The sequence below is a fragment of the Canis lupus genome, chromosome 22 (assembly GCF_011100685.1).
Source record: "Canis lupus familiaris isolate Mischka breed German Shepherd chromosome 22, alternate assembly UU_Cfam_GSD_1.0, whole genome shotgun sequence".
In the NCBI taxonomy this organism is placed as follows: domain Eukaryota; kingdom Metazoa; phylum Chordata; class Mammalia; order Carnivora; family Canidae; genus Canis; species Canis lupus.
The window spans coordinates 34,644,879-34,668,052 of NC_049243.1; the positions used below are offsets into that span (position 1 = coordinate 34,644,879).

General features: G+C 34.5%; 1 long non-coding RNA gene across 8 annotated transcripts in view; it reads right to left on the bottom strand.

Moving 5' to 3' along the window:
* Window positions 1-23,174, bottom strand: part of LOC111091669 — a 355,249-nt gene that overhangs the window by 146,755 nt on the left and 185,320 nt on the right. For 6 of the 8 annotated variants that reach the window (XR_005376438.1, XR_005376439.1, XR_005376440.1 and 3 more), the window contains one exon: window positions 13,028-13,126. The exons of 1 other annotated variant lie outside the window; for it this stretch is intronic. This is a non-coding gene — a long non-coding RNA (uncharacterized LOC111091669). Of the gene's footprint in view, window positions 1-4,099; window positions 4,378-13,027; window positions 13,127-23,174 lie in introns of those variants that run through there. One more of the 8 variants, XR_005376435.1, reaches the window with a different exon arrangement.

The following is a 23,174-nucleotide window of genomic DNA, read 5'->3' on the forward strand; positions in this document are numbered from 1 at the left end:
TGATCTATCCAAGGTTTAAATCTTAAAACTTTATAAAAGTGAAGGCAATGACCCATCCCTGGAATTCTACATTACTAACCTGAAGCATTTATGCTAAATGCAACTAGTTGCATATTATCAGATGTAAACAAAAATTGTGATAAAATCTAGGCAAAATGAATGAGAATCATAATTTCCCCTTAGAGTTATTTAGGAAGCACTTGACAAATTATCTAAGTAGTAGAGTGTATTCCTTTTGAAACATACACATATATATTTTCTTATTATAATTTTCAACAGTACATATGGGACAAAAATAAACATATTTCAATTGCTCCTTAACAGTGCTGTAATTCTTTCATTTGAGACCAAGATGCAAAATACATTTGCAGTTTTTCTAATCATACTTTTCATAGGAAATAAAAATCTTTCACTTAATGAAAAAATACCAAAGTAATAATTCTACTAGTAAGAATTTTGCTATTGTATAATATGCTTATAATTTGCTATTGTTAGAATTGTTATTCATGTGTTTTCATGGAAAAAAGATGACCTCCAACTGAAAGGATGTGCTTAATCTGTTGCAAGGATATTGTAGGTGACAAGTTGTACCCAAAATTTCTGTAATGTTGGTGGTATAAAAGAAAAAAAGTTTCTAATACCGTTTATTCTGTTATGTGTCAAAATAATTTTAACTTGTAAACTTGAGAAATTAACGTTGTTTAGTTGAAATTTAAGATGCGAATCTGTGAAGTTTAAATTAGCCATAGTAGTTGCAGTAATTATTCAAAAGTGGCTGGAGAGAGTTCTGTTTCTCCCTATGGAGAATTACCTTGTATTTGACAACTTCCTTCTGAAAAAAAATAAAAAACTAGAAATGCTGTACCAAATATTAATAACACGGAGAGACACATACACACAGTCCCTGATTTATAATAGTTGACTTATGATTTTTTAAATTAACAATCCTAAAATAGCGATGCAGATTCAGTGGAGACCATACTTTGAATTTTGAATTTTGCTCTTTTACAGGCCTAGAAGTATATGGTAGAATATTCTCTCAAGATGTTGAGCAGCAGCAGGAAACTGAGGTTCCCAGTCAGTCATGTGAGGGTAAGCAATCCATACAGTTACAACCATTCTGTACCCATACAGTCAGCTTTTTTCACTTTCAGTACAGTACTCAATAAACAACATGAAATCCTCAACACTACATTATAAAATAGACTTTGTGTTAGACGATGTTGCCTAGCTGTAGGCTAATGTAATTATTCTGAGCACATTTAAATTAGGCTAGGCTAAGCAATGATATTTGGTAGATTAGAGGAATTAAATGCAATTTTGACTGATGATACTTTTAGCTTACACTTGGGCATGGAATTACAAAGAGATAAATGTTAAATTCAGAACCCCTTGTAAACTTGAAACAAATCAAAAGTGATGGCAAGGAATTTGTGGAACTGATCACAGCATTTTGGGTTGCATTCTATAGCAGAGACAAAAATAAAGTTATTGTCATACAATATGAAGGATCTGTAGGCTACACCCTAGGCTTTCAGTTGAGATTTGTGGGGATAACAACTAGAAATAATGGCAACTGGAAATGAATCAGATCTTATAATTGATGATATACAAAATCAATTAATCCCTGATTGGATTAATATTATTTGCTCTCAGCCTGTCCTGTGATTCTGAGAAGCTAAGAAAAGTTTTCAGCAACCTCAAAAGTTTCAGGTGACAAAAATTTGTGTTCAAGAAAAAAATTTTTTTTAAAGATTTTATTTATTTATTCATGAGAGACACAGAGAGAGAGAGAGAGAGAGGCAGAAACACAGGCAGAGGGAGAAGCAGGCTCCATGCAGGGAGCCTGACAAGAGACTCGATCCCAGGTCTCCAGGATCACACCCTGGGCTGAAGGCAGTGCTAAACCGCTGAGCCACCCAGGCTGCCCCATGTGTTAAAGAAAATTATGCTTTCAGCCATGACAAAAGACCTAGTATTAGATGAACAATCCAATCCAAATGATAAAATCTAGATTAAATATATGAAACAACTGAGAGTGTCAGAGAAAAACCAAGCCATTTATAACTTAAGGATCTAAAAATCCATAGAAAAGAATGGAGTGCCACAATGACTTCCACATTCTATTTCATATTTTTCATCATGGCTTTTGCCAATGTCTAGTTTAGAGAATAGAGATCAATGAGGATCTGTGACAATCTGATAGGGGATTGAAAACCTAGAGTTCAGAACTCTCAAAGAAACTAGAACTTGAAGGAGTCTCCAGAGGTGTGTAATTAAAATTTCAAGTGAAATTTCATTTTCAGGACTTACCTTAGCTCCTGTGCTGGAGACTTATAAGACAAGACTAAGAATATAAGCAAACAAAAACATCTTGGAGACTAAACCCTGATTGGGGATTTCAGCAGTCTTGCCACTCCGAGAAGGCAGAATTTAGAGTTTCTGAGATGGCAATTTCCAGGATCTCTGGTAATTCTAGAAACTTTCTTTCTGATGAGAGCATAGAATGGTTGACCTCTAGAATAAAGAGGATTTCTAGAGGCAGGAAAAATAAATTGGCTACTACGAGTCTTTTTATTTTTTTTTAAGATTTTATTTATTTATTCATGAGAGACAAAGAGAGAGAGAGAGAGACAGGCAGAGGGAGAAGCAGGCTTCTCACAGGGAGCCTGCCGTGGAACTCGATCCCGGGTCTCCAGGATCATGCCCGGGCGGAAGGCGGTGATAAACTGCTGAGCCACCGGGGCTGCCCACGAATCAGTCTTAACAAAGCATAAAACCTATGTTCAATCTCATCATAATGATTTTCCAATATCCCATCATCCTATTAAAACTTGACAATTAATAACTTTTTATAAGCAAAATACAACAATCAAAGCTCATTAGGAGTGCCAAGAGAGAGGACCAAGTGATGGAAAACAAAAGAAACAAATAACCAAAGCAAAAAGAAAATAGCAACAAACAAAAACAACCACGGCCACCTAAATAATGGATATGTCAGAGAATCTTTTAAAAGACTGAGAAACATGTTCAAGGAAATATAGTGAATTGAAAGCTCTTAAGTTAATGAAAATGTACATGAAAGAGTCAAATAGAAAATTTAGAATAGAAAATACAAGTAAAATTAAGAATGATGGTTACTAGGTGAGAGGATGTAGGGGAAATGGGGAGATGTTCATTAAAGGATACAATGTTGCAATTAAGTATGATGAATAAATTGACAGATCTGACACAAAGCATGAAGATTATAGTTAAAAATACTGTATTGAATATCAAAAATTTAATAGTAGAGTAGATTTCACGTGCTCTTCATCACACACAAAAATTGGTAACTCTGTGAGAAGAAGATATGTTAATTAGCTAGATTGTAATAATCGCTTCACTGACTATATGTATGTTATATGTATGTCAAATCATGAGGGATGCCTGGGTGGCTCAGCAGCTGAGCTTCTGCCTTTGGCTCAGGGCATGATCCTGGGGTCCTGGGATTGAGTCCCACATCGGGCTCTCTTCATGGAGCCTGCTTCACCCTCTGCCTGTGTCTCTGCCTCTCTCTCTCTGTTTCTTTCATGAATAAATAAATAAAATCTTTAAAAGAAAAAAAAACAAATAATTTTGTACACCTTAAATGTATATAATTTTATGCATTTAAAATAAGTATTGATATAATAACAGATTTGTCATAATAGAAGAAAGGATTAGTGAAACTAAAGATACCAGAATATATTAAATCTGAAGTTTAGAGAAATTTTAAAAAGTAAAATGCAGAAAATTAATACATGTTCTATACAGAGTTAAAAAAATTAATGTGAATATAATTGGAATCCTCTTAAGTGAAGAAACAGAGAATGGCTCAAAAGCATTATTACAAGAAATAACATGTGAAAATGATGAAAGCAATAAAACATTAATTATCAAAGCTCAGTGAAACCCAAATAAAAAACATGAGGAAAACTACACCAGAACATTGGTAAAATTGAAGATATAGACAATTAGAACAAAAATAACACTAACAACTATATTGATAGCAGGAATGACAAAAACAAAGAGAAAAATTATTCTTTAAAGTCTTGAAAAACAAAAACTTGACAGCTTGAAATCTATAGCTAGGAAAATTTTTCTTTAAAATACACATTAAATAATGGTATTTTATACAAACTAAAAATGATATAAATTATTCCCAGGATACTTCCATTAAAAGCAAAACCTTTGGTATGTCTGGGTGACTCAGTCGGTTAAGTGTCTGTCTGCCTTCAGCTCCAGTTGTGACTTCAGTGTCCTGGGATGGAGTTCCACATCAGGGTCTCTGCTCAGCGGGGAATCTGCTTGTCTCTCTTTCTCTGCTCCTTCTCTCTCTCTCTCTCTCACTCACTCTCTCTTAAATAAATCAATAAATTTAAAAAAATAAAAGAAAAAATCTTTTATGCTGCCTTTACGAGATTTTAATTGTAAGGTGACAAAAAAAATAGGTAAAAATGATGTCAGTGTCTGTAATATTCTTTCTGTTAAGCAGTTCAAATTCTTACCTTTCAAATATAATTTATAACAGATACTTGGTAGAAGACTGACTTCTCCTGCCTTTCATCTCATGATTAGTACCCCTTAAAAACGACCTGGTGCACCATTACAAAAGCACCAGTACTTCAATCTTAGTTGTTTTCCAGAAACATCCCTTACAGAAGACTTTCTGTTAAAGATATTGGGTGCAAATTCATATTAAATACCCTTCTTAAAAAAATAAATTAAATTAAATAAATAAATAAATAAATAAATACCCTTCTTCATGAATTAATAATTCATAATGCTTTCTCTTCTGAACCTATTATATCATCATTGGTTAAGCCTCATGAGAGAGCTGATGATGTTTAAGTAGGTAGAGGAGCAGTTTAAAAGTGGACATTTTCTTATTTTAAGTCTTCCATTACCTTATTAGGATTACTTTCAATATGTGGTTTTTATTGTAGTAATTCTTTAAAACCACTTCTATTTTTTGTGATTTTTTTTCTGGGTGTATTCCTATACCCTAGTTAATGTAATTAGGCACAAGAAAGCTGCATTATCTCATAATATGCTGACTCAGATTACATAAAATTTGCAAAATTTGCAATATGCAGATTAAAATATAAATTATACATTAATCAGAGTTATCAAGTTAAAGATTATGACTAATAATTATAAAACTCCTTTAAAAAGATGGTAAGGATCATGTATGAGTTAAAAGAATATTTATGAATTACTCAACAATCAAATACATTTTTAAAATAAAGAAAATAAAATTGAAATATATGAAATTTTGCGACCATGGTCTTTTTCTTAGTCAGTTTGCCATTTATGAGTTCTCTCTCCCCCCACTCCTTCTGCTAATATTACTGTAATTAGGTAACAACCTCTAACCTATTCAAAGTGTGGATAATGTAGTGTGCTTTTGTAATTTTTTAAGAAAAATACTGGGTCTGAAAATCAAGTGAATAATCAAGTACTAGACATTTTATGAAGGAACGAAGAAATGAATACAGTAATTGCCTACTGAAGCATTCTCTTGAAATGGATGTAGTGAAATGTTTCAAAGTATAAAAATTGTATTTGTTACTTTCTTTTGAAGAAGGACATGAAATTTATAGACAACTCTTTTGGAGTAGGTTAATTGTAGGTTAATTCCAGTGCAAGTTAATTTTTACAATCCTACAAGCTCCAAAAGTCAGGAATATAAAAAGTAAATGATGGAGAGGAAAAAAAGTCTGATTGCTTATGAACTTGTAGCTATAATACAATCAAATTCCTTTTTTATCTCATGTAATTCCAGCCTTTGTTAGTACACATTTATCAATTTAACCACAAATACAATAATTATTATCAATAATTAATTCAATAAATGTTCATTAAATTCCCATAGATGTATTATGCTTTTTCTCTGTGTTGTGACTAATATACTATTATCTAACATATTACACATATAGGTAAACTATATATTTCTTGACATAAAGATACCTTTTAATAGTTTTTCCTTGTTTCTCCCTTAGATATTTCTATAATCCTAACACATTACAAGGAAATAACTGTTTCAAGAAAATTTCTAAAATATGGATAAATCTTAAACATAAAATCATGAAAACCATTTAAAATTAATTTTGTTCACAATAAACTAAAAATAGTATTTTTTAGAATAAATGGTATTAGTAATGTGCTTATTGATTTTCTATGAAAATGATTACTACGTTTGTTTTGCATTATTATACTTAACTTTAAACATCCTAGTTTAAACTAAATAATACTAAACATTGAATTGCTATATCAAACATATGTTTAATATATATGTGTATTAAATATATAAAATTCTGTAATTTTTTAGTTTACATTTTTATTTAAATTCCAGTTAGTTAATATATAGTGTTATATCAGTTTCAGGTATATGTAGAATTTAGGGATTCATCACTTCCATATACAACACTCAGTGCTCATCATAAGTGCCCTCTTTAATACCCACCACACATTTAACCCTAAGGCTGCCCACCTTCATTCCAGCAACCTTCAGTTAGTTCTCTATAGTTAAGCGTCTGTTTCTTGGTTTGCCTCTCTCTTTCTCCTTTTTTCCCTTTGCTCATTTGTTTTTCTTAAATACCACATATGAGTGAAATCATATTTGTCTTTCTTTGACTGAATTATTTCACTTAGCATAATACTGTCTAGCTCCACCTGTGTTATTACAAATGGGAAGATTTCATCTTTTATGGCTGAATAATATTTTATATATATCACGTCCTCTTTATACTTTCATCAATCAATGGACATTTGTGCTGTTTCCATATCTTGATCATAAATATAAGGGTGTATGTATCCCTTTGAAGTTTTTGTATTCTTTGGGTAAATACCCAGTAGTGCAATACTGGATCATAGGTTAGTTCCATTTTTTACTTTTTGAAGACCCTCCTTACTGTCTTCCACAGTGGCTACACCAATTTGCATTCCCACCAACAGTTCTTTTTTTGCCACATCCTCACCAACACTTGTTGCTCCTTGTGTTTTTCATTGTAGCCATTCAGACAGGGGTGAGGTGATATCTCATTGTGGTTTTGATTTGCATTTCTCTGCTAATGAGTGATATTGAGAATCCTTCCATGTGTCTGTTGACTATCTGTGTGTCTTCTTTGGAGAAATGTCTATGTCTTCTGGTATTTTTTAATTGGATTATTTGTGGTTTGTTGGCATTGAGTTGTATGAGTTCTTTATATTTTGGATACTAACCTTTTATTGGATATGTCATTTGGAAATATATTCTCCCATTCAGTTGTTGTCTTTTAGTTGTGTTGGTTGTTTCCTTTACTGTGAAGAAGCTTCTTTTTTATGTAGTCCCAGTAGTATATTTTTACTTTTGTTTTTCTTGCCTCAGGAGACATCTAAAAAAGTGTTGTTACAGCTATATAAGAGAAATTACTGCCTGTTCTCTTTTCTAGGATTTTTATGGTTTCAGGACTCAAATTTAGTCCTTAATCCATTTTGAATTTATTTTTGTGTATGGTATAAGAAAGTAGTCCAGTTTCATTCTCTTGCATGTAGCTGTCCAGTTTTTCCAATACCATTTATTGAAGAGAGTGTGATTTCCCCATTGGATATTCTGCTTTCTTTGTCAAAGATTACTTAACCATATAATTACAAGTTTATTTCTGGGTTCTCCATTCTGTTCTATTGATTTATGTGTCTATTTTGTGCCAGTACCATACTGTTTTGATTACTCCAGCTTTGTAGTATATGGTGAAGTCTGGGATTCTGATACCTTGTTTTGTTCTTTCACAAGATTGCTTTCAGTATCAGCATCTTTTGTGGTTCCATACAAATTTTAGGATTGTTCTGTGCGAAATGCTATTTGATAGAAATGGCTTTAAATCTGTAGATTGCTTTGGGTAGTACAGACATTTTAACAATATAGGTTCTTCCATAACACTCCTGGATTTTTCTCAGAAATTCAATAAAATTTATTTTATATATTAAAAGTTGTAAAATACTTTTATTCAGTAATGAGAAGCATAACAGAAATATTATTTTTCAAAGAATGTGTGATTAAAGCAAAAAAGAATAAAAATATTTCCACAAAACTTAATAATTTATTAAAAATTCATTATTTTGATTAGCATATGATTGATTATTTATTCCTTAAACTTTGATTATTTTTTTGGTTATAAAAAATATTTGGCTATTAGAAATTAAAAAAAAACAAGCAAGATGGCATAAATTTCACTATTGCTAATTTAGGGAAGATGACCTTTAATTTTTTTTTAATATGCTTCAATGTCCTTTCTATGCCCAGATGTTTATGTGTATTTAGTGCTATGTAGGGCAGCAAATCTTTAATGCTTATTAAATTTTTAGGACAGGCACTGTTCTGAATGGCATAGACATATTAGTATTCATTATCCTACCCATCTTACAAATGGAAATTGTGGTACAGAAAGTTTAAGAATTTGCTTGAAGTTGATTAATGAGAAAAAGGCCAATATTTAAAGGGAAGCCCTCAAAGTTTTTGCTACTGAAAACTGTTGTGTCTCTCATTCAGAAATATTATTTTTATTTTTTTATTTTTATTTAATAATAAATTTATTTTTTTATTGGTGTTCAATTTGCCAACATACAGAATAACAACCAGTGCTCATCCCGTCAAGTGCCCACCTCAGTGCCCGCCACCCAGTCACCTCCACCCCCCCATCCTCCTCCCCTTCCACCACCCCCTAGTTCGTTTCCCAGAGTTAGGAGTATTCATGTTCTGTCTCCCTTTCTGATATTTCCTACCCGTTTTTCTGCCTTCCCTTCTATTCCCTTTCACTATTATTTATATTCCCCAAATGAATGAGACCATATAATGTTTGTCCTTCTCCGATTGACTTATTTCACTCAGCATAATACCCTCCAGTTCCATCCACGTTGAAGCAAATGGTGGCTATTTGTCATTTCTAATGGCTGAGTAATATTCCATTGTATACATAAACCACATCTTCTTTATCCATTCATCTTTTGATGGACACCAAGGCTCCTTTCACAGTTTGGCTATTGTGGACATTGCTGCTAGAAACATCAGGGTGCAGGTGTCCCGGCATTTCATTGCATCTGCATCTTTGGGGTAAATCCCCAACAGTGCAATTGCTGGGTCGTAGGGCAGGTCTATTTTTAACTCTTTGAGGAACCTCCACACAGTTTTCCAGAGTGGCTGCACCAGTTCACATGCCCACCAACAGTGTAAGAGGGTTCCCTTTTCTCTGCATCCTCTCCAACATTTGTGGTTTCCTGCCTTGTTAATTTTCCCCATTCTCACTGGTGTGAGGTGGTATCTCATGGTGGTTGTGCTTTGTATTTCCCTGATGGCAAGTGATGCAGAGCATTTTCTCATGTGCATGTTGGCCATGTCTATGTCTTCTTCTGTGAGATTTCTGTTCATGTCTTTTGCCCCTTTCATGATTGGATTGTTTCTTTGGTGTTGAGTTTAATAAGTTCTTTATAGATCTTGGAAACTAGCCCTTTATCAGATACGTCATTTGCAAATATCTTCTCCCATTCTGTAGGTTGTCTTTGAGTTTTGTTGACTGTATCCTTTGCTGTGCAAAAGCTTCTTATCTTGAAGAAGTCCCAATAGTTCATTTTTGCTTTTCTTTCTTTTGCCTTCATGGATGTATCTTGCAAGAAGTTACTGTGGCCGAGTTCAAAAAGGGTGTTGCCTGTGTTCTCCTCTAGGATTTTGATGGAATCTTGTCTCACATTAAGATCTTTCATCCATTTTGAGTTTATCTTTGTGAATGGTGAGAGAGAGTGGTCTAGTTTCATTCTTTTGCATGTGGATGTCCAATTTTCCCAGCACCATTTATTGAAGAGACTGTCTTTCTTCCAATGGATAGTCTTTCCTCCTTTATCGAATATTAGTTGCCCATAAAGTTCAGGGTCCACTTCTGGATTCTCTATTCTGTTCCACTGATCTATGTGTCTGTTTTTGTGCCAGTACCACACTGTCTTGATGACCACAGCTTTGTAGTACAACCTGAAATCTGGCATTGTGATGCCCCCAGGTATGGTTTTCTTTTTTAAAATTCCCCTGGCTATTCGGGGTCTTTTCTGATTCCACACAAATCTTAAAATAATTTGTTCTAACTCTCTGAAGAAAGTCTATGGTATTTTGATAGGGATTGCATTAAATGTGTAAATTGCTCTGGGTAACATTCACATTTTCACAATATTAATTCTGCCAATCCATGAGCATGGAATATTTTTCCATCTCTTTGTGTCTTCCTCAATTTCTTTCAGAAGTGTTCTATAGTTTTTAGGGTATAGATCCTTTATCTCTTTGGTTAGGTTTATTCCTAGATATCTTATGCTTTTGGGTGCAATTGTAAATGGGATTGACTCCTTAATTTCTCTTTCTTCAGTCTCATTGTTAGTGTATAGAAATGCCACTGACTTCTGGGCATTGGTTTTGTATCCTGCCATGCTACCAAATTGCTGTATGAGTTCTAACAATCTTGGGGTGGAGTCTTTTGGGTTTTCTATGTAGAGTATCATGTCATCAGAGAAGAGGGAGAGTTTGACTTCTTCTTTGCCAATCTGAATGCCTTTAATGTCTTTTTGGAGATGTTGTGCCTAGAAGACCTATCGAGTGTAGAAAACGCTAGATTGAAGTCACCAAGTATAAGTGTATTATTATCTAAGTATGTCTTAATTTTGGTTATTAATTGATATATTTGGCAGCTCCCACATTCGGGGCATATATATTGATGATTGTTAAGTCCTCTTGTTGGATACATCCTTTAAGTATGATATAGTGTCCATCTTCATCTCTCACTACAGTCTTCGGGGTAAATTTTAGTTTATCTGATATAAGGATGGCTACCTCTGCTTTCTTTTGAAGACTATTTGAATGGTAAATAGTTCTCCAACCTTTTATTTTCAGGCTATAGGTGTCCTTCTGTCTAAAATGAGTCTCTTGTAGACAGCAAATAGATTGGTCCTGCTTTTTTATCCAGTCTGACACCCTGCGCCTTTTGATGGGGTCATTAGGGCCATTCACGTTCAGAGTTACTATTGAAAGATATGAGTTTAGTGTCATCATGATATCTATTCAGTCCCTGTTTTTGTGGATTGTCCCATTGGACTTCTTAAATGGGAATTTTGAGAGTCCCCCTTAAAATGAGAACCTTGCTGGATAAAGTATTCTTGGTTGCATGTTTTTCTCATTTAGTACCCTGACTATATCCTGCCAGCCCTTTCTGGCCTGCCAGGTCTCTGTGGGGAGGTCTGCTGCTGCCCTAATACTTCTCCCCATAAAAGTCAGGGATTTCTTGTCTCTTACTGCTTTAAGGATCTTCTCTTTATCTTTGGAATTTGCAAGCTTAACTATTAAATGTCGAGGTGTTGAACGGTTTTTACTGATTTTAGGGGGGTGGGTATCTCTCTATTTCCTGGATCTGAATGCCTGTTTCCCTTCCCAGATTAGGAAAGTTTTCAGCTATGATTTGTTCAAATACATATTCTGGCCCTCTGTCCCTTTCGGAGCCCTTGGGAACCCCAATTAAACGTAGGTTTTTCTTCCTCAGGCTGTCACTGATTTCCGTTAATATATCCTCATGATCTTTTAATTTTTTGTCTCTTTTTTCCTCAGTTTCCCTCTTTGCCATCAACTTGTCTTCTATGTCACTCAGTCCTTCTTCCACCTCGTTAACCCTCGTCATTAGGACTTCTAGTTTGGATTGCATCTCATTCAATTGATTTCTAATTTCTGCCTGATTGGATCTAAATTCTGCAGTCATGAAGTCTCTTGAGTCCTTTGTGCTTTTTTCTAGAGCCCCCAGTAGCTGTATCATAGTGCTTCTGAATTGGATTTCTGACATTGAATTGTAATCCAGATTTTGTAACTCTGTGGGAGAGAGGACTGTTTCTGATTCTTTGTTTTGAGGTGAGGTTTTCCTTCTAGTCATTTGCTCAATGCAGAGTGGCCAAAAACAAGTTGTATTGGGAAAAGGAGAAAAAGAGAGGAGAGAAGAAGGAAAGAAAAGAGAAAAAAATAAAAGAAGAAAAAAAGGAAAAAAAAAAAGAAGAAAAAGATAAAGAAAAAGAAAGAAAGGGAAAAAAGGGTGGGGGAAGCAAACAAATCAAAAAGCAAAACAAAACAAAACAAAAAACAAACAAACAAAACAAAAAACCCACGGGGGAGTATCTTCTGCTTCTGTGTACTTTAAGTCCCTTGACTTCCCCTGGAACTTGTCCGTCTAGCTGGTCTTCTGGGGGAGGGGCCTGTTGTGCTGATTTTCAGGTGTTAGCACTTGGGGGAGCTGCTCTGCCCCTGCTGGTGCAGGGCTCAGTGGGGGTTATTTACCCCATGAGGCCCCAGGAGCAACAGCCCTAGTGGCGGGGCCAGCTCTGGAGCCCTGGAGTCAGCTCCCGCAGTAACCCCGGAGCTCTCCGTCTGCAGGGCCTGGAGGCTCCGGGCGGGGTCGCTGATCTGCTCAGCTCGGGGCAGGAGCGTCCTCGCTGTCCTGGGCCCTCCCGGCCTCTGCCTGTCCGGGGGAAGGCCGGATCCTGGGCTGTTGGATTCGCGCTCCCGCCCCGCAGCCCCCTCCGCGGAGCCGCCCCCGAGCCCCCCGAGCTGCTCCCGCCCCGCAGCCCCCCCCCGCGGAGCCGCCCCCGAGCCCCCTGAGCTGCTCCCGCCCCGCAGCCCCCTCCGCGGAGCCTGCCCCCGAGCCCCCCCGAGCTGCTCCGGTCCCGCCGTGTGCGCTGCAGCCCTTAGGGAGCTCGGCCGCGGGGTGTGGGGCTCTCCCGGGGCGCAGGTGTCTGCTAGTGTCCCCGGGAGCCCGAGGGCATCCCCGCCCTCCTGGGTCCTGCTCCAGCTCCCCGCGAGCCCCTTTCCGCCCGGGAAGGTCGGTGCAGCTCCTGCTCCTCCGGGACGGGGCTCTCCTGTCCTGGGGACTCTCGCCCCTGGCCTTAGCCTGGCTCCTAGCGGGGCCCCTCCCCCTTGGAGGCCTTTTGTTTCTTTATTTCTTTTTCCCCGTCTTCCTACCTTGATAGAAGCGCGAACTCTTCTCACTGTAGCATTCCAGGTGGTCTCTCTTCAAATCTCAGTCTGACTTCATAGATTTTCAGGTGATTTGAAGGTTATCTAGGTAATTTGGTGGGGACAGGTGATTTGGGGACCCTACTCTTCCACCATCTTGCCCCTTCCCCCCGAATCTTATTGTTATTTTTAAAAATCACATTATAATCTAGATATTATTTTATAACTAACTATAATCAATCCTTTCAACATTGTTGGTTATATAAACTATTCCAAATCATTTTATCATTGAATATTTGAGTTATTTTCAACTTTTTGGTATTGTTTAAAAACAGAGAAGGAGGGATCCCTGGGTGGTGCAGAGGTTTAGCGCCTGCCTTTGGCCCAGGGCGCGATCCTGGAGACCCGGGATCGGATCCCACGTTGGGCTCCCACTGCATGGAGCCTGCTTCTCTGTCTGCCTCTCTCTGTCTCTCTCTATCTCTCTGTGTGACTATCATAAATAAATAAAAAATTAAAAAAAAAAACAGAGAAGGAATAAAGTATTTAAAAGGAAAGAGAACCAAAATATTAAAAATTATATCTAATATGGAAAATTCATAAGTTTTATACAAGGAAGACATTTTCTCAAGTTTAGAAAACATAAAAACATTAAAACAAACAAAAAATTAATTTTTGGTCAACATGCCACTTCAAAAACTTGTTTACTTATTTACTAAATTTGTGCAAAATTATTATATTTCAAACACTTTATCCTTCTCCCCAAATATGTTAAAATATGGAATAAGTAACTTTTTTAAAAAAGATTTTATTTATTTATTCATGAGAGACACAGAAAGAAAGGCAGGGACTTAGGCAGATGGAGAAGCAGTCTTCATGCAAGGAGCCCAATGCAGGATTCAATCCTGGGATTCCGGGATCACACTCTGAGCTGAAGACAGATGCTCAACCGCTGAGCCACCCAGGCATCCCAGTAACTTTCATTTTTATATCATGTCATATCCTGTAAAATACTTCACATATGGCATAGAGTCTTCTATATGTAAAATCAGTCAATGAGGCATTACAAACAGTACTTTTCAGATCAGAATGAAGGATGCAGTGAAGATCTACTTTGTTCCTTGGCATATGACTAATTAGTAATGAAATCAGCAAAGCAATTATGCCTTCCTGACTTATTAGGTCTAATTTCATATAAAATCAATCTAATATGTATTAACACAAACAACAAGTATTTAGAAAAAGCCAAAACAAAGACTTGAATAGCTCAATCTTTAGAAAAAATACAGACAATAATTTGTATGGATATATTAGAGGAGTACCAATTATATTGCAAGAATGACTCATTTACTTATAATAAAAAAAACCTGTAATACAAAAACATAATATTAGCTAACTTTCATTTAGCAGATGCCAAATATCAGACTTTCCTTAAGAATGTTATATAATTCAGTTATATATTAACTCAGTTCTTCCATAGTACAAATGCCTTGTTTGAAGTGAAAATTACTTGGAATGGATGTCCCAGAGGTGTCATGAATGGCTGAATTAAAGTAATTGTGGATTAAAGATATGTACTCATATATAAAACAATCAAATATTGACTTAATAAATGATACTCTTTCAAACAAGTACTCTCAATAAGAAGTTTAATCTTCAGGGATACTGTATTAGGGAGAATAAGGAAAATAATATATCATAACAAGAAGGGATATATCATGTATTATGTCCAAGAAGGATGATAAAGGGGAATTATTTGTTAATCTTAATGTCTGAGATATGTGTCAATAATTTGGATATTGTACAAGTAATGATTTTATTGACCATTAACTAAATGGGCATGCAATGAATCATATTTTTGCCACACCACACTCAGTGATCCTTTTAAAACCTAAAAGAGATCTTGTCTTCTTTTACCTAATACCTTCCAATGGTCTTACATTTCCCTGAAAATAAAATCCTAATTCCTTAGAGTGGCTTACAAAATGCTACAAAAACTGTTACTGCTTTTTATTATTTGTTGCTTACTCCACTCTGGTCATACTGTTCCTGCTAGTGTTCAAATGTGAAAAATATTCCTGCCCCAGGAGCTTCTCTTTAGTTGTCCCTTTTCTTTGAGAAACCTCTGATTCCAGATATGTATTTATCTGCTTGACAAATTTCCAAATTTGCTTCACTTTGACCTTTGTTCAGATGTCACTTTTTTTTGTAAAGCTTTGTCTGGCTAAACTACAATACAGCACTTACAAATCCATATCATCAATCAAAGCTGATATCTCTTCTTTCATTCTCTCTCTCTCAGTAGATAGACAGAGACAGACAGACAGGCATATAGGTATATTTGCATTATTTTCCAATATATGAATTGTAAAACCTAATAGAAACATAACTCTCACACTCAAGGTTGATAACCTGTGTTCAACGGAGATCAAGACTAGAATGACTGCTAACTGACCATGATTTCCAAGAGATATAATAAATAACAGCTAAACAAGGTGTTACTCCATTATGTAATTGTAAAAACTTGACAGCTGATAAGCAGAAATCTGATATTAACCATCACAGTGAAAATTCAGTCCATCACTTACTTCCTACAACAGAATCCATTCACAGTTCCAGAGCCCATTATTTGAAGGACAAATATTACCTTGAGAAAGGATGTTGCAACTCCACCTAAAGCTGTGCATTAACTATTTCTCTCATACTTTTTAAAGAGACTAGCAATGGTTTTCCAAGGTAAATATATAGTTGGAAAATGAGATATCACAACTTTTCAAGGCAACTTAAGTATTAAGTCTGAGCTAGTACTAATGCCTTTCATGACCCAAAACACTATTGTGATCAAAATTAGAGTAGGAATTAGTGAATATCATTAGTGACAGTTTTGCAGGGAGTCTAAAGGGATCTTGTGTTTATTTTCCTCATTCATTAATATATCATTGGACATATATAGTTACCAGAAGGTAGAACTCTAATATTTGCTCCTGATCTGAAGAATAAAGGTAATTGTGACAGGAAGACCCAGTGGAAACACACAATAATGTTAACTAATCATGCCATGATAGTAACTAAAAATCAGTGGTGCATTATGGAAATAATTGTAGGAGCAACTGTCACCAGTGAAGATGTGAAATTTGCAAAGTTTGTTGTCCTATCGCATCCCTGTTAAATTTACTTGTTTGTCCTCTATAAATCCAGCTGTATTGTAGATGACTGCATACTACCATGGATTTAATAAGATTGTAGTCTCAAATTCAGTAACTGTAGAGTATGTAATATATTTATTGGAGCAACACAACACATCTCTGGCACCTGATATATGAATATTTATTGGCTAATATTTTTATTTCTATATCCACCATTAGGGAAGATCAAAATCACTTGGCTCTTATATGACAAAGACTGAAGTATGCTTTTATTTACTTAAATCAGAACTGTTAGCAATCTGGCTTTCTGTCATAATGTATTTCACAGGGACCTTGATCATATTATCATTCTGTATATTTCATAATATTAAACTGAAATTATAACATCGTATTAGCTGGACATCATGCTAATTAGACAACATTAGCTGGTGATTAAGAAATTGCAATTAAGTAAGACATCTTTATAGGAAACATGTGGAACAGAAGTAGAAAATAAGGCAATGGGAATTAGGAAACCTACTATTTGGTAATGTTTTTAAGAGTCAAGTTACAACACATAGCATGGTATCTCTGCTAGGTAAAAGACACATTGCTGACTCTTGGATATCCTACCACTAAGAAAGATGCATAACACTTGTTAAGCTTCTTTATTTACCTTTCAGAAATATCTCATCTAATCTTGGATATACTAATCTAATCTATTATTGAATTATCTGGAAAGTTAAAGTTTTGAGTGGAGTCCAGAATAAGAAATTATTCCCTATAAGGTCCAGACTGCAGTACAAGTCATTTTGCTCTTTGAGCCTTATGCTTTCACAAATATGATCGAGCTAAAAATATCTGTGGTTGGTTTCAAGGTTTCCTTTGATAATTCTGGTAAATCCCAATAGAAGAGGTGAAGTTCAGAACTTGTATTCATTATCTATTGCTGTATAAAAACCTCAGATTACCTCAAATGTGCGATAACCAGGAAATATTTACTATTTCATGGCTTTTGTGGGTCAAGAACCTGACTATGGTATTTCTAGGTACCTATGTTTCAATCTCTCTCACAAGTCTCTAGCCAGGGATGGAAGATCATCTGAAGGTTTAATAAAAAATAAGACTGCCAAGTTTATTCTCATGGCTATTGTCCGCATTCAGTTTCTTATGAATTGTTGGACTAAGGACCTCAATTCCTGACTAGCTATTAGCCAGAGCCCTCCTTTGCCATTGGACCTCTTGATAGAGCAACTTTCAACATGGTAGATCATTTCCCCTCTGGGCAAGTGAGAGATAGAGTGAGAGAAAGCACATAGGATGGAATCCTGAGTCTCTTGGTAATATAATCTCAGAAAGTATTTTCCACAAGCTTTTATGCAGTACATTCATCATAGTGAGTCACAAGATTAAGTTCATACTCAAGGTGATAGCATTAGACAATAGTGGAAATATCAGTAGACAAAAATAATTCATGGCCATCTTTGAAGCTGCTTAGTATATATATCTTAGAGGTTTGGAGCAAAGCTATCATTACTTCTGCAGTAGAGAAATGTGTTCTGTTAAAAAATACATATAGTATGCCAGAAGATCCCTGGTTTGAAGTGATAACATTAAATGATCATACATTCTGAGCTGCTTATTAGGAATTAGATATTATCTGATTTACTGTGTCAAAAGACTGAGAGTGTACATTAAGGATAGGGATTCAAGCAGGCCCAGAAGGTGATTCTTCTGTCATAAGCACAATCTAAACATTTATGTACTATTTTTAAAAACATTTATGAACTATTGATAACACAGCATCCTACACATTATCTTTGATCAAAGGTGTCATTACTCAAAAAAGGAGGTAACAAAGGATCATGGAAGTCAGATTTCTATATACCCAATCATACAGAAATAGTAGTCCTGATATAAAACAGATCACACTTTTGAAGACTCAGCTAAGGAACTCTGCACTGTGGTGTCACCGCCCTCCAGGAATGCAGCATAGGAAGCTGAATATGATTCATGTTCAAATAAAGTTGTCCCAAAGGAAACTTCAACAAAACACTGATAGAGACTCATGAGTAAAGGTATTACCTTGGTTGGAATAGCTATGAGCCATGATTTCAGTTTTGCATTGTTTCCCAGAAAATCTCGGGATTATGAAGTCACCCTTAGTGATGGCTGACTTGACAACACTCATGTCATAAGCTACTTTCTTTTCTTTAACTTTATACTTCACTGTGGTTCTCAAATCTTCAAAATAAACTATTAATGACTGAACTCTTGTCTTGAGGTGTGCATTACTGGGAATCTAAACCAAGACAAACAATATCTAGTGGACCAGATATAATCAGTGAGTATGGTGGAGGTAATGACCCATAAAGTGAACAGTCAAAAATAAAAAATAGGAAATGGGAGGGAACTATGCAGAGATAATCACCTTGCATTATCTCTTCCACATACAGGTTCAAGATGCATTTCCTTCATTTAATCATTTTATAGAACTCCCACATGACAACCAAACATTTACTTTGCTTGCATGGCTCACTTTCAAATGTAAACCAACGTCAAAATTCATCTTAACTCAATGCTTAATATCTTTCCATGACTGACATCCATCTATCTTACTTTTTCTCACTGCTAAAGGCTTTTATTTATATGATATATTGTATAATACTTTAATAATTTTTATTCTCATTTCAGCTTTAATTTAAGAATATAAACAAGGAAATGATGGTTTTGCATCCTGAGAGAAGGATCTTAATTGGCAACTTAATATCAATATGTACCATTAGGAATATTTTACAAAGAAAATAACAACCACAGTATTAGAGGGTCTTGAATCTTATGGTATATGAATGATACAGATGCAAAGTCTGACAGTGTGTGGCAAATACACACAGAATCTAAGTTTGTCTTTGGCTAGTCTTGAATATGATACATATGAGCTATAAAATGTTTTATAAAATTGAATTTTAGAAAATATGTGAACTTATAAAAATATTTTATGAAATATGTTATAATATGCCTTGAAGAGTTAATCTATTAGAAAATGATGACCTTAACTACTAACCTAGTTGTATTTTGAACTTGAAATTCTAGCTATCTAAAATTATGAAAAATGCCTAGTGTTATTATTTATCTTTAAAAAAGATCCATTGGGCCTCCTTAAATGTTATATTAACTTTATAAAATAGTCTTTGGATTATAGGTTTTCACTCAATTTATAATTTCTGAATGCTGGAACACAAACAAAAAATAAATTATTTTTGCATTAATAAAATAAACATATTTTTAAGAATTTAAATCATTTGAGATTATTAACATATTTTTAAAATATATTCCATTTGACCATATTATAATACTATACAGGGTTATCTTTGTTAAATATGAACTCATTTGTATAAAACTCAATGAGTAAGCAGTAGTGCATATTTTATTTAAGAACACAAAGTAATACAAATACACTCATATGTATGTATATATTTACTTCTGCCCTTTTCCAGAAAGGTTATGAAACAGCATACAGAAATAAGTACAGTTCCATCAAATAAAACAATCAAAATAAATATTTATGAGAAACATAAGGCAAAGAAAAAAATAATGGAAAACCCACAACAAAGATACAAATAAACTTAGATAAAAAATGTATAGTAAAATCATACATATTGTATATAAGGCCCCAAAAATATGAGTAGACTTTTCTAGTACTGATTCTAGCAATTTCATAAAGAAAGTGCAGGAGATATAGTAAATTAAAAAGTAACATTAAACATTTTCCATAAATACCCAAAGCAAAATGTTTTTATTAAATAATGAAATTTATAATTATAAATATATTGACAATGATCATACTTCATATTTAAAGAAGCTTCATATGTTTTATATGACACAATCTCTAAATAGGAACTTCTGTATCCTAGGTATAATTCCCAGAAGAATTACTAGGATCCTTCCCAAAAGGGTTCTATATCCAAAGTATGAAAGTTAAATAGATTCTCTAAGCAGCAAACACCAAACTCCATTCCCTCCACCTCAACCCCTCTCCCTACATGCATATTTTTTTAAGGTCCAATATTCTCAATAAATTTGATTGCACACAGAACTTGTCAAATAAAGACTATTTCAGAAGTAGGACTAATATATAATATCCTGAAAGTCAAATCCCTATTTCAAATATCTGAGGTTCCTTCCATGTTCTCATTAACATTCTCATTAATAAGGAGACTGAAGATAGCCACAATTCATTAGTTAACTCTTACAAATGTATTAAGATGGAAGCTGCATTAAAATGATAGTTGATGTATTAAGATGGAAGCTGCATTAAAAGGATAGTTGGTATTTAGTTAAAATAATTGTATATATAATAATCCCATAATGGTTTCCTCACAAGGCAAAACTGTTAGGGTAAGAGATCTAGCAATAATACCCAAAAGAATACGTATAGCTGAGAGAATCTCAGAGTTAGTGGGGATATGTAATGAAGCACAAGAGGGAAAAGTAAGTTATCATCACAGTATCGTGGCAGAAATTTGGATGGAGAAGGGGCTTGTTTTAGCAGATGGAGTAAGTGGAAAACATTGAGCACATGTCGAAAAATCTAAAAGTATTACGGGTGATCACCATGCATGAGACAACTAATCATTGTTCAAGGATTCTGAAGTCTGATGACTTTTTGTTTTATTTGTTTTTAACACTGCAGAGACCCAAACATTAAGAGTTCTAATTTTTATGCAAGTTAGAATTTGGGGTCACAATCTAGGATTTCGAACATGGATGAACACATAGCTGCTATCCAAGATCTATTCCGCTCTTCTTTCTGAATAATGGAAATCTGATATTGTTTTTGTTGGCGGGGAGGTCATTTGTCCAAACTAAAATAAAACCCAAAAAACTCAATTTCCTAGATTTTTAGAGATAGGCATGGACAGATCTCATAGTTTTCCCAGTGATAACTCAGTACAAATTCATGTAATATTTCTAGTTGTTTAGCTTTCCTGACAGGATATTCATCTTCCTACTCCTTGATTATTTATTCTTAAACTCTGAAAAACAGATATGAATTTAGAGATATACTAGATGTCTCAAGACTGTGAAGCAACTGAGGTTGAAGATTTACACTAAAAGTAGGATAGAGGAAGGAAGGAAGGAAGGAAGGAAGGAAGGAAGGAAGGAAGGAAGGAAGGGGGAAGGAATAGTGAGAAGGAAGGAAGAAAGACTAAGAGATTAATGGCGTTGTGGTACAGATTTCAAAACTTACAATGGATTGCTTGTTATATGATCAAAACAACCCCTATTTGATTAAGCCCCTGCCAGTGCCATTTGCAGTAGGTAATTCCTAAATAATACAGAGCATCATTGTTCTACTTAGCTATTATGGTGGAGGTGAGCCATGAATATGGTCAACAGAGCCATTCATTGTTTCAAAGATTTCCAAAGATATATAAGGATTTCAAACAGATGTCATGGTGTCCTTTATTACACTACTAAATATCATGTATGTATTTTAGATATATTGTTTAGCCTAGATACATTTGGGGAGAATGTTGTTAGGGACTGGATGTTAAAAATAAAAGATTAGATTCATACAATAATAAATGTCCAGATATCTTTAAGTATAATTCTCACTTGGCAATTTGTTTTTATACCAGTGTACAAGTACTTTTTTAGGAATTAGAAGTTATTTCTAAAAAAGGGTGGGAGTGAATGGGTGACGGGCACTGGGTGTTATTCTGTATGTTAGTAAATTGAACACCAATAAAAAAATAAAAAATAAAAAAAAAATAAAATAAAATAAAATAAAATAAAAATAAATAAATAAATAAATAAAAATTAAAAAATAAATAAAAAAGGAAAAATAGGTTAATAAAGATCTTTTAAAGTTTCAAACTCTTTTGGAAAAATAGCTGAGACTATATTATTTAAAGTAGCTTCTATGGCACTTGCGATAAAGTGGCATTTGGAAACCCTTGCAGGTTAATTACTATGAAAAAATGTGAGAGGTTTACCAATGAAATAAATCCAAGAACTTGAAAACAAACTTTGAACATCATAGTGTATTGAAATTGTATATGTGTACATGTATCTATCTCCGTGCATGTGTGAGTACATGTGTATGTGCATGCACGTGCCATGAAAGGCATGGTATGCCATGAAAGTTCTATAAATGTGAATTTACCAGATGTTGCAAGCAACTCACCAAAGGCCAAACTTGTTTGTAAAGATTTGAATTGTTTTGGCTTACACAATTTTAAAATACTTAAGCCAATATTTAAATATAAACACTGGAATTCTTAGTTGAATAATGAAACTGAAACATCAAATTTTCTGCTTTCTGTAAAATTAATTGAAAGACCTGATATATATTTCTGTATGACAATGGCTACATGTAATTAGACTTATCCCTTTTTGTAGGACATAATATCACAATTACCCATAGTCCCCAACACTTGTATATTATATGTGTATTTACTTGCAAATGCCTTCCTTCTTCACACTGTGATGTAAGAACTTCCCTATATATGTCGGTTACTTAGGAATGCAAATTACCTTATTCTTGTATATCTACAGACACATATCACATATTGATTATGACATCTGTTTCAATGAGGGTTTACTTCATTTGAGAGAACAAATAGCATGATAGATTTCTATGATAGATTTCTCTTATATATATAGAGAAAAAGATTCTCTATTTCATATCTGTGTATGTGTGAGTAGTAACATTAATAGAAAGAAATTTATGTTACAATCAGTATCCACTAGAGTTTGGTGAAGTGGAATAAAAAATATTTGAACATAGATATATAAGAATTATAATTAAGAATTGGTGAAAATCTTGGTTAGGTTTAAAAATGATTCCTTGTATTCCTTATTATGCTTAATTTTATTTGGACTGAATAGAAAAAATAGTTGAGATGATTGACAGCTGCTGTCAGAAAATTAGTCCAGCTGTTGTAGTTCATATTTGACCAAAATGTACTAAAAGCAAGAAAACCACCATGGAGAGAAGAAAAAGAAGGGAAGAATAGGCACTT